The 13996-nt window shown below is 30.1% G+C and overlaps 1 long non-coding RNA gene across 2 annotated transcripts; it reads left to right on the top strand.

Moving 5' to 3' along the window:
* Positions 1 to 437: 437 nt before the first annotated feature.
* LOC144567706 (uncharacterized) lies at positions 438 to 1972 on the top strand. 2 transcript variants are annotated; one of them, XR_013515483.1, is made up of 4 exons: positions 438 to 808; positions 1410 to 1490; positions 1578 to 1802; positions 1835 to 1972. It is a non-coding gene; the product is annotated as an uncharacterized LOC144567706 (long non-coding RNA). The 2 variants fall into 2 exon arrangements; XR_013515482.1 differs by having other exon boundaries at positions 1578 to 1972.
* Positions 1973 to 13996: the final 12024 nt, after the last annotated feature.

Genomic DNA, 13996 nt, shown 5'->3' on the forward strand with positions numbered 1-13996 from the left:
TTTAGATAGGTAGAAAATCACTTGATCTAAAAAATTCTGCACCATTCAGATATTTGATTTTCTACCTATCTAAAAAAATAGTAAAAATTTTCCAAAAAATGTAAAATTTGGTCTCTAAACACATATTAATATGGAGAATAAAATAAACGGTTTGGATCGACTGTTAGGATTTTAAAAACTCGAATATTGAGCCGTAATCCTCTATACAACCCATAACACTGTAACCTTATCCTATATATATATATATAAGGGTTCCAATGCACCCAAATTTTTTGTGCTCCCATTTACTTCCAATCTTATACCACACATCTCGTTCAAGATAACAGTCCAAGTGTGCTCCGCTGTAGACTTCATTTTCTTTTCTTGCTAGCTCCAACTCCAATACAGTCAATTCTCTCCAGTGAAGGAAAGAGCAACCCCATCCAGTTAGGAAAAAGCGACCCCTCCCCCTTCGAATTCGCATCCTCTGAGATATCTCATATTTTACGTAACTTTTTGGAAAATCTCAAGCGTTGCAATACGTTCTACGCAAATCTCAAAGCTCAAATAATAATCCTCCTACGTCACCCCCGAATAGGCACCGGACACGTCGGTCACGTAAAATATGAGATATCTCAGAGGATACGCACTCTCCCCCTTCTCCGTTTTGCTTTTCTCCCCACCCCTCCGATTAACGATGTGGACAAAGTTGCCATGTTGACTTTGCTCTTTCTCCCCACCCCTTCGATTCTACGAGCATGGCCGTTGTGCTCATAGGTCCTACTCTCAGGCTCTTGTCGCGATCAATCAACTGGAAACTCAACCAAAGGTGCATGCCTTGAAAAATTACTTAATTTTTTTCACAATATTCTTATAATATTCTAATTTGGATCGTCAATCACAACTAGTTTGTATTAAACTATGGTTAAGCTGAATTAATGTTTCTAGGTTAAACTATGGATCGTCACTAAATCAAATTTTGTGGTAGTATATGGATGTGCTTGGATTGTTTTATCATTTTATTTAGTAACTCGAGTTTGGAAAAGAGGATGATTGTGTTGAGTTTAAATGGTAATTACATCAATCATTAAATGGAAAATGGGCTCAAAAGAAGTTCAGGTCAAATCAGTAGCTAATTTTAATTACCTAGAAGAATATGTCAATGAAGTCAAACTTTGCTTCTCTGAGTTGTACCAGTGTACCAGTCCACATTAATAAAAAAATTGACTAGCAGCATTACTGATTAATTTGCACTTAATTGTGCTTCAAGTTTTTATTCTATTTTTCCTTGTCCAGAGGCTTCAATACTCTAAATTTGTGACAATTTCCACTGATTATGTCAGACGTATTTTGCTCGAGTAAGTTGAGTCGAAATTATAATTTTGGGTTTGATATGTTTATGTGCTCTTTTATTTATCTTTTATGCTTAGGTACATTATAGCCACCATATTTTGTGTCGATTGTATGATGTCAGTTATCAGATTCATCACCACAGGACTTTCATATCAGTGGTACATACTACTCTTAATTTACATGTATACTCTGCTTACGGATTTTCTTATTTATTTGCCTTTTGCTATAATCTTTAAATGTATCAGGCAAAGTTTCTTCTAAAAGAGTACTTTTGGAGAAAAGGACTTAAAATGGCTGGCACAATGAAAGGAGCAGAGCTCGTCTTAGAGTTGAGATGAAGAAACCAAAGCACAGAAGTTATAGAAATCGATGACATGAATTTAATAGAGTTCTAATTTTTTAATTTCTTATCATGTAATTAGCAACAAATACAGAATTTGTAGGTTGTGGGTGGAAACTAGTAAATTAAGGTTTTTTTTTTAAACCTAAAAAAAAAATTAAGGTTTTTTTTTAATTGTAATTTTTTTTAGTTATGTTTAGATTCGGATATCTTTTGTAAACATAATAATTGAATAAAGAGTTTGAAATCGAAACAATCCCTTTTTATTATGGCATTGAGGTTGTAATTTTTTATTTGAGGTTCTGCACTAGAGGTAAAACTGAAAAATAGAGAAAGTAATTAATTTTTTTTTTTAGCTTTTGCACTACTATTCAAACATAGAGTTGAAGTGCATACATTTAAGCTACAACTAAACATTAAACATGAATTGAAACTACAAAAAAAATAAGTAAAGCTAGTAACAGTACTGAAAAATGAGAAATAATAGGTACTGGTAAATTTCCCACATAGCTGATGCAATACCATTACATAGGGTCAGCCGTGTATAAATTGAATAAAACTAAAATTGAAATTAAACAGTGTCAACGAACAAGTTACAGAAACCTGAGTAAAACTAAAACTGAAATTAAACAAGGTATATCAATGATCAATCCATATGATTATGAATCCATGTGACAACAAATTAAAAAAGATATATATCCTTTTGTTTCAGCCTACAACCAATTCCAACACAAAATACTGGAGACCACGCAACGTACTTTTGCATCTTTTGTATGTACCAGTCCCTGTTGTATGTACCAACTCCTCTCTCAATTATGCTATTCTAAAATTTTGTAAGCACAAGGAAATTCTGAAACACAGATATGTGCTTTTAGCTTATGTGCTAGTCTAATAACAAATAATCTTAAAGACAGTGTTATCAACCAAGGACATAATGAATAAAATAATAAATAATCAGGACGCCAAAATATTTTTTTTACTATGATTAGAACAAGCAAAGTATTACATTTATTTGCCACAGCAATAAAGGAAAATTTCATAAGTGTGGCCTTATCAATTGATAGGCACTAGCTTTAGTACAGTAGTATTTAAAAATTAAACATCATTAGCATTTAACAATTTTGAACAACTAATGCCTTTTCTTTTTCTAGTCTATCTAAATTTCTCAACCTATCTAATTTTCATGTAACAAGCCAATCTATCCAGTCATTTATTTATTACATTTTTTTATGACTTCAGTCTTACAAAAAAACTTGGGTAACAAGATCAATCAGGATCAACAGGAACTGAAGCTAAGGCATTCAAATCCGTCGGTACATGCACAAGGATCTGCTTAGGAAGCCATTCCACATTAAATTGTATGATTTCTACCAACACTTCTTTCCATTTGTCACTCTGTCCAAAAACGAATCATAGTTAGTATTAGAGTGGAGGGTTCTCGCCACTTCCATCCTCCCTCTCAACTTCTTGCATACCGAGTAAATATCTAATATTTGAATATCCGGATCTGCTATATATATATTCAAATATTAGATATTTATATCTATTTTTCAGATCCGGATCCGGATCCAATTGGATATTATCCGGTTCATTTGCACCTAGTATTGCACCCCTAGTAGGTGCGCCTTGTCATACTAGTAGGATTAGAAGTGCAGCGGACGTGCAGATCTCTGCATTAGGATAAAGATAATTTAATATTGCTCTTACTGCTCTTCTATTTACCGGGCAAATAGACAAATTTTGGTTGACTAATTTTATGTCTTACTTCCAAAATTCTAAGTCCATCCAAATATAGCAGACGAAAATAAAATAATGTGAAGTAAGGATTTAGAAAAATTATATCTTTTTCTTCCTGGAGGCGTAATCAGGAATTGATTCAGAAATAGAAAAAATTTCAGTGTAAAAATAATTGAAGATTAATTAGATTGGGCAAAAAGAAAACTGAGTTGTGCAAAATTAAATTCTGACATAAACAAAAATTGAATTTTGAAATATACAAAAGCTCACAAACATATGAGTTTAAACTTAATTTTAATATCAAATACTTAATTTTCAAAATTTAAGGGTAAACAACTTCCTGTCTCAATTATGAAGGCCCCTGTTTTTTTTTTTTTTTTGTGTGTGACAGAGACTACAATTATATAGTTACTTTATACTTCTTATCTCATTCTTATCTTTTAATTCATAATTTAATAGTTTAACCTTCAACTTTTTTTTAATAAAAAAAACATTTATACGAAATTTACATAATTTTTTGAATTAATTTGTAGTTGTAGACCGATGATACAACATTAACTTTCTTCTTTCATCTTTTCTCTATCTTCTTCCTTTATTTGTTTTTTCTTGTCTATACTCTTTTCCTTAATTAATAAAAAAATAATAAACTTTTCCTTACTACTACAAAAATTAAAGTACCTTACATCCCTACAATAATGTTGGTGGTGCCATTTAATTAGCACTTTAAATCTTCGATCAGCGCGCATCATCCATATTTTGAATAAAGAGAAATGCTATCAGTTAAGACCTATATCCATTCGTTTTTGAATTAACTAATGAACGTGAGCAAACAAGATGATAAAGAAAATCGAATGTGTATGAGTATATCCATTCGGCTTTGAATTAATTTAAGACCTATCTCCATTCTAAATCTAGCTAGGCTTCGAACTAGTTTTAAAGAAAAATGAATGTATTAAAACTGAATCAAACTTTATTTTATGGGATATAAAAAACAATTAGAACATGATCGATAAATATCTAAGGGTGAGTCTATGGTACTATGCATATCACGGGTTGTTACCGTGCTACGGCTCTATATTCGAGTTTTCAAATCCTAATGGTCGATCCGAACCGTTCATCTTGTTCTCCATATTAATATGTGTTTGGAGACGAAATTTTACATTTTTTGAAACTTTTTTACTATTTTTTTAGATATTTAGAAAATCACTTGATCTGAAAATTCTGGACCATCCAAAAACAGTGATTTTCAATAAATCTAAAAAAATAGTAAAAAAATTTCAAAAAATGTAAAATTTCGTCTCCAAACACATATTAATATGGAGAACAAGATGAATGGTTCGGATCAACCGTTAGGATTTGAAAACTCGAATATAGAGCCGTAGCACAATAACAAATCGTAATATGCATAGTACCATAGACTCACTCAATATATAATTATGATATCCCGATTTTTTTATTTATATCCAAAAATTAAATCAAATTACAAAAAATAACCAAAGCACCATTGAATTTCGAAAACTACCCAATCCGGTTATCCAATAACCGGATTTGGGATAAATGTTCGGTTACCCACTCCCCAGACTCAAAATGCACAAATCCGGTTAATGGTTAACCGGATTTGTGCATTTTGCTTTTTTTTTTTTTTTTTTTTAAAAAAACCGGTTATTCACAAACCGGAAAGTTTTTTTTTTTTTTTTTTTTTTTTTTTATAAACAGAAATTCCGAATTTTTTTTATTTTTTGTATTAAAATATTAGAAATGTTGAATATATTTCTTTGAAAATAGATGAAATATAATATAATTTGATTTATTAGAAAGACTGCAACAAATAACCCGGATCAATATTTTTCAGGCCGGATTTTTCGCGGCTGTAAGAAAAATTAATATATTTATTTATGTATTATTGGAAAAAACTAAAAATGCTCAGATTCCGAGTTATTGATCCCGGTTCAAAAGTCACTTCTAAGTAATCTAGAAAATATTATGATCTTTCTAATAGATTTAATTTATTAAAAGTTGTATCTATTTTTGAAAAAATATAAAACTTTAATTTATTTAATAATTATTTTTCAAAAAGAATTCTCAAAATAGAAATAACTTTTTATTAATTAAATTTACTAGATGAATCACAATATTTTCTAGATTACCTAGAAGTGACTTTTGAACCGGGATCAATAACTCGGAATCTGAGCATTTTTATTTTTTTCCAATAGCACATAAAGAAATATATTAATTTTTCTTACAGCCGCGAAAAATCCGGCCTGAAAAATATTAATCCGGGTTATTTGTTGCAGTCTTTCTAATAAATCAAATTATATTGTATTTCATCTATTTTTAAAGAAATATAATCAACATTTCTAATATTTTAATATAAAAAAAAAAAAAATTCGAAATTTCTGGTTTAAAAAAAAAAAAAAAAAAAAAAAAAAAAACTTACTTTCCGGTTAGTGATTAACCGGGTTTTCTTTAAAAAAAAAAAAAAAAAAAAAAAAAAACATAACTTTCCGGTTATCCAATAACCGGTTATATTTCTTGAGTTCGGTTGTTGGATAACCGGACATTTATCCCAAATCCGGTTATTGGATAACCGGATTGGGTAGAAATCGAAATTCAACGATACTTCGGTTATTTTTGGTAATTTGATTTAATTTTTGGATAGAAATAAAAAAATCGGTATGATATCTAGATGGAAAATTTTCAAATGGTGAACTATTGATGGGTATGTATATATTCAATTTTTCTTAAACTTTATTAATAATTTCACGTCATTGATATTTCTTTCCTTATTTATGGAAGAGTGTTTGATACGTCTAATTTACAAAGAAAAAAATTAATTATTTTTTTGTTTTTTCTCTACATAAATTATTGCACGAAATGTGATATAATTTTTCATTGTAAATGCCCTTAGTATTTCTTTTTAAAAAAATATTTATTAATATCCAAAATCTTCTGAAGTCCATAATTTTTTATAAAATTATCTTCTTTCGTAAATTAACTCTGTTTCTTTAAATAATATTACTCTTTTTTGGAACGAAGTCCGAAAATAAATCAAATATGTTTAACATTTTAAATTAGAAACAAGTTAGATTTTTAATATTTTATATTGAATTTTAAAAATTGTAATTGGACCGCAAAAAAAAAAATCCTGAAAAATATGTTAGGATTAGATGCCACAACAACTTTAAAATATAAAAGCGTGCCATTTTCCCAACTAATGAAAAATAAAACCTTTGTATCTATTGGATAATTAAAAAATTGGGATGGACTAACTATCACCCAATCAATTTCCCTCATTCATCCCCCAGTCAATAACTACTTGTGGAGACCATTAACTAACTGAACTTCATTAATTACTTGGGGACCACCTAATATTTAATAGATTTTATAAATGACGCGTGCAAATATGGATACCTATGCGCACAAGTGTTAATATATAATATATAAAGTATTCATACCTAAGATACCAAGTATTTCGAAAAAAAAAACTGGACACATCACACACACATCTTTTACACGTTTTTAGAGTTGGTTTTTTTTTCTCCGTTCAATTTAATCAATATTTATGACGATATGTGAGAAAATTTATAAATCTAAAACCATAGACGTCTTCTATGTAATTTTCTCTTTCAAATGAGATCCATGATGACATACTTTCAGGTTATCCGTCGTGCAAGTATTCATACCTCGTCATACAAATATTCGTACGTTGTCGTGTAAGTATTCATACCTCGTAATGCATTACTTGTGGGGACCGCTAATTAAGTGGGGGATCACTAACTACTTAGGTAACCACCTAATATTTGATAGATTTTACAACTGTCACGTGTAAATATGGATGCATATGTGCGCATATGTTAATATATAATATATCAAGTATGAATACTTGCGCGGCGGACAACTCAAAAGTACTTCATCATGGATCTCATTTGAAAGAGAAAATTACGTAGAAAATACTGTGACTTTAGATTCGCAAAAAAATTCACAGATTGTCAGAAATATGGGCGACCTTGAAGTAAGAAAAAAAAATTATAAAATGTGTAAAAAATGAGTATGTAATAAGAAAGACTGTTTAAAGAAATACTTGATATCTTACATATAAATACTTACTATATTAGATGTTAATACTTGCATGTATAAGTATACATATTTATGCGCATCAGTTGTAAAGTTTTTCAAATATAAGTGGTCCCCCAGTTAATTAGCGGTCCTCCACATTATTAATGACGATACACGTTTTCTTTTGTCTTTTTGTGCTGTAAGTTGTGGTCCCCTCATATAATTAATAATTGGGAAATGGATGGGGGAAATAAACTGGGGAAAAAAAATCTTTATTCTAAAAAATTTAGGGACGTTGAAGCGCTGATAATATTTCTTAATGAACCGACTTTAATCCTATCATAATTTTCAAATTCTTAAGATTTGATTCCAAACTTTCTTTCAAAAAACAAAAAGATTTAATTCCAAACTGATTAGATAGTTTCGGATATTAAAAATAGAAGGACTTAGTTCTATAGTTGATTGAAAAAAGAATCTCCAGACTAAGCTGAAAAAGGACTAATATAAAATTGTCGGCCAAAATATTAACTTCATTAATTGAAGTTTATCATTTTTCTTTTAAATTTTTTAGAGAAAAGGTTTTCATCCACAGTCATTTGTCCACGGTTTGTCCACCGGATCTTATCCATTAACTTATAACAGTTTCGGTCACACCTTCTAACACGGTTTCAACAACTTTTAACGGTCACTGATAATAACTTTCCTTCCCGATCTAAAATCTGAGAGAACTTTTATTTCCCGATCAACTCTTTCTCAATCTCTCTCTCCTGCTCTTTCTCTCCTCCGATCCATTTCTGTCATCTTTCCTTCCCGATCAACTCTTTCTCATTCTCTCTCTCCCGTTCTTTCTCCTCTGATCCATTTATTTCATCTTTCCCGGCGACTATCACAATCGTAAACTCCTCTAGCGCTACCATTGCCAACTGTATCGTCACCACTCGCCAAATCAACCAGGACGGTCTCACCGTTGTCACCGGAGGTGGTCGCGTCAGAGCTGGCATAAAGGATCAGACGCTCAAGACCTTAAAAGACGTTGTACCAAACGGATCTGGGATGAAGAGAATCATAAATCTCTCCGGTGAGAGAGCAAATCCGCAAGGTGAGATCACCATTAGTGAGATTTCAAGTTGATTTCAAGTGAGATCCGCAAGGTGAGATCATCTAGTTTGATCTATCAGTTGATTCAAGTTATAATTTTCAAGGTCTTCTGTTTTAATTGATCATCCAGCTTTTATCTAGTAGAAGCTCTTAGGTTAAAATCTCTCACACCTTTAGGTATAGATTCATCGATCTATGCACGAGCTCTAAGAGAATCACTAGATTTCGTTTCCTTTTCTTATCAAGGACTTTTAGCAACGGTATCCCTTTAGAAATCAACAGTACAATTGTAAGTCACATTTGCTACTCTTTAATAATCTAAGAGTTACACAAAAGGAAAACAAATTATGCAAATATCTGATACCGCTACCATTGCAGGGAAATTTTCGATTATCATATTTGAAGAGTTCATCTCTATGCAAATATATCTAAGTGATAAATGTTTACATTTGATTTTTATAATCAGTAACTGATGAATTATTTAATCAATGGCAGAACACTGCGTAACGTCACAATGAAAGCCAAGAAGATAACTGGTACAGAGGCAAATAAGGTGTGCTAGAGTGCATCAGAGACAGTGGCCGAGACAGTGAAGATGGCAGAGTAGTTGGCAGGAAGAAATTGGGACAGAGGGGTATATGTGTCAATTCGCATGTCAGTGTACCCCAACTTATGCAATATACAATTAATTGCAGTTTAACATTGTTAGCTTATTCCTTATTGTTCTTCTTTGAATTTCTCTCTGCGTAGCTAAATTTTCGTGATTATTTGGATTATATTAAGGCAGATTGGATGTGAGGTGATATGTGAGTTTATTAAATAAGCGTTATGAGTTTATCAATCATGGAGCGCGATCGAATAGAAATTGTTTTTGTTGAAGAGCACGACAAAAAATTCAAATCTAGTAAGTTATTTTTGTTGAATTTGTTGTTTTCGTTGTATGCAGTAACAGATCTAGCATTTCAAATGAAATCTGGAGAAAAGAGATGATAGAGAGGCGATATGGAGTATTGATCTGTTAATTTTACTGTATTGCCCCGTTAATTTTACAGTATTCATCTGTCATTTTACAGTATTCATCTTGTGGAAATCTGGAGAAAATAGATGATAGAGAGGCGATATGGAGTATTAATCTGTTAATTTTACAGTATTTCCTTGTTAATTTTACAGTATTCATCTTGTCATTTTACAGTATTCATCTTGTGGAAATCTGGAAGAAAGAGATGATAGAGAGGCGATATGGAGTATTGATCTGTTAATTTTATAGTATTGCCCCATTAATTTTACAGTATTCATCTTGTGGAAATCTGGAGGAAAGAGATGATAGAAATGAGATATGGAGTATTTATTTGTTAATTTTACTGTATTTATCTTGTAATTTTACAGTATTCATATTGTAATTTTACAGTATTTATTTTGTGAAAATCTGGAAGAAAAAGATGATAGAAATGCTTCTTACTCATCCGAACAATATTCAATTGAAAATTCTACTATATACAAGATTCAATTTTACAGTTCTGCTGATTCAATTTTACAGTATACAAGATTCAATTGTAAATTTTACTGTGTAGAAGATTCAATTTTACAGTATACAAGATTCAATTGGAAATTTTACTGTATACAAGATTCAATTTTACAGTATACAATATTCAATTTTACAGTATACAATATTCAATTTTACAGTATACAATATTCAATTTTACAGTATACAAGATTCAACCCAGTGCTAATAACCGCTAATAACTAACTCTAACTGCCAATAACTTCCTATAACTGTAATTTCCGAAAGTACAATTTGAAAGTACATTTATTTTGTCCTGTTGTGCAAGTTGCAATCTTTTTCTAACTATCATGGGACCACTTCAAATAGTTGCTGGATGTGTTGTTATTAAGTGATATATTTTATGTGATATATTGTATAATTATACAGCATGTAGAAGTAATTTTACAGTATTCGCGCAAGTCAAAGCTGTGGACAAATGGTGGACAAAAGGCTGTGGACAATTAGACGCTTCCAATTTTTTAATATTCTTTTCAATCTTCATTTTCTGATTATACCTCTAGTATAATTTGTTAATTTTCATGTCCGTTTCGATATAGGTTGAGTCAAACCAAATCACACTTATTTAAAAGTAAAATAATAATAATAATGACGACATGACATAGTATAATCTGATTAGAGAATTTGACATCTCTAATATGAAACTTATAAAAGATAATGTACAAGAGAAATGTTCTGGTACTCGAGTCATCATATCCGAGCGCGTCCCCCAAGTAGTTTAATATAAATACCTTTCAATATTGTCTAACTTCAATTTCCAGTGCTAATATTCAGACATTAAAAGCTATGTTTATAACATTTTAAAATGTTATTCGCAATCATATAAACCTCTGTCTGAAAACATTTCTAGATAGTTTTAACTCGCAACTACTTTTGTCTTCAAGCTAAAAAATGAAAGATTTTTTTCACCCACTCTTTTTTATATTTTCTATGATCATTATAATTTATTTTTCCGACGATCCATGATGAATTTTACGAATCTAAAAATATGAACGTTTTATATTCGATTTTATCTTTCAAATAAGATCCATGAAGAAATATTGTCGGGTAATTTTAAAGTAAAACTCATGAGCACTTTGAATTTTTAAGTTTTTAAATCTCAATCTACAACCATTAAAATTTTCAAGGCATTGTACATGACGTTTATATGCTTTGTACATGAGCTTTGTAAATGCAGTGTTATTGTTGAGGTTTATATGCTTTGAAATATTATTGTTGAGGTTTAAATTCTTTGTACATGAGGTTTATATGATTTATTCTAGAGATTTAAAGTGTTATTAATGAGGTTTATATTCTTGTAAACAGAGGTTTAAATTATTTTGAAGCAAAATAAAAAAATAGAAGCGTCTAATTGTCCATAGACTTTTGTCCACCATTTGTCCACATATTTGACTTACGCGAATACTGTAAAATTACTTCTACATGCTGTATAATTATACAATATATCACATAAAATATATCAATTAATCACAAAACATCCAGCAACTATTTGAAGTGGTCCCATGATAGTTAGAAACAGATTGCAACTTGCACAACAGGACATAATAAATGTACTTTCAAACAGTACTTTCGGAAATTGTAGTTATAAAAAGTTATTGGCAGTTAGTGTTAGTTATTAGCAGTTATTTTGATAAAAATCGTGATAAAAAGACAAAATTAAAATTTTCAATTAAAATTTTTTTATTCTTTTTTCTCGATTTAATGAACACACAAATAAATCATCAAAATTGACAACTTTAACCATAAAAATAAAATGTACAAACTATAAAATTGCAGTCATGCAAAATTCACAGATGAAAACGATAAAATATAATGTTAAAAAATATTAATTTTCATACTATAAAAATATAAAGTTATACTGTAAAAACAACACGTAAAAACTATAAATTTTTAACAATGTAAAATTAGCATATGAAAATGATTAAAAAAAATTTAAAAAGTATAAATTTTTAATACTGTAAAATTGTCAACTTAAATTGTGAAAACAAAACGTAAAAATTATAAAATTTCAATAATGTAAAATAAGCAGATGAAAACGATAAAACAAAATGTAAAAAATACAAGATTTAATACTATAAAATTGTTAACTTTAACTATAAAATTGCTATATCTAAACTATAAATCAATTACATGTATACAACATTCAGAACATTCAAAATAAAAAGTAAAAAAATTAAAACAATAATAGCTCAATACTATAAAATGACACATCTTAACTACAAATATAACAATTACAAACTGTAATACATAATTGCTCAGCAAAACACATCAGTTCAACAGCATCTGTTCAACACATCCATAATATTCACCACACAATACCAAACATAAGTATATCATTCAACATCCAAAATAGCATCAAACAAACTATGGAAAAATAAATTTCTACATTAACAACTTCCTGTGAACATTGTTGGGATTAGTAAGAAGCCTCATCATAAGAACTACACGTTCTTTCGAGATATCATCCTGCATACAAATAAAATAAATAATGTAACAAATTGGATTTATTACATGTAGGTACTGTAAAACTGTGAGCTATATCCTATAAAACACTCTATGTATCATGTAAAATAGTGAACTATATCATGTAAAATTGTGAACTATATATTGTAAACCTGTAAACATCAATAATAATAGATACTATAAAATAATGTATATATCATGTAAAAATGTGAACTATATCATGTAAAAATACTCTACATATTTCACCAGATCTGAAGTGGTATATGTTAATTGACTACTTCAAAGATGACAAAATCCCGTCGTGTTCTTCTTTCGAAGGTGAAATCGAATACTGTAAAACAAAATATAAAATCATGTAATTTTGTACATCAGACAATTCAAAACAACGACATAAAGAAAACGAACTATGCATTTCAAATCAGACCATCAGATAATGAGAGATCCGTTATTGAACAGTAAATGATACAATTAAAATTCAAATCAATGTTCATATAATGCATACACGCCTGAGACTACATCAATTCAAATGAAACTTCAATAGAAGCAAGGAAATCATGATTATCAATTCAAATCAATAGAAGGAACAAAAATTAAATAGATTAGTAAATAAACAAGTTGTTTTGAATACTATAAAACCACAAGATGCATATTGTAAAACTACAAAGTGAATACTGTAAAATAACCCGATTATGCTCCAAATCGCCTCGCTTTTATCTCTCTTCTCCAGATCGCCTCACTCTCATCTCTGTCCACTAGATCGCCTCGCTCTCATCTCTCTCCACCAGATCGTCTCTCTCTGTTAGAATCTAAGAGAGATGAGAGCAAATGATGAAGATCAGAGATGATTCGTCATGTTCTTCTTTCGAAAGTGAAATCAAATACTGTAAAACAAAATATCGAATCCTGTACGTTCTTAAATCAGAAAATTAAAATTGACAACATTACGAGAACTATCTATGTAATTTTGAATTCAAATATCAAATTTAGAGAATAACAAGGTGAATATCAGAAAAACTCGTAGATGAGTACATCAAAACCAAAAACAATTGAAGCCTATTTAAAATATAAAGGTTCATTATGAAATTTGTCTCAAGACTGCAACAAACGACTCAGATCTCATTCTAGGATTCTACTCCCTATTGCATTGAATGATGGATGCTACCAAGGCTTTAAAAAAAAAATGCATTGAATGATGGATCTGAATTCGCATCAGTCAAATCAATGCAAAAAAAACTAGATCTAAAGTTAGGGGCCAATGGCCAGTGAACAGCTTTTTTCACACAAGTTGAAATCACCTCCAGCACACGAAGCGTCCAACTTAGATCCCACCCGTAAAAGATTTCAATACGTACTAATTCTACCTCAAAAGTTTCTCCAAATTCATAGCAAGGATCCGCACGCGTCGGGCA

Source organism: Carex rostrata, chromosome 16 (genome assembly GCF_964058835.1).
Source record: "Carex rostrata chromosome 16, lpCarRost1.2, whole genome shotgun sequence".
Taxonomy (NCBI): Eukaryota; Viridiplantae; Streptophyta; class Magnoliopsida; order Poales; family Cyperaceae; genus Carex; species Carex rostrata.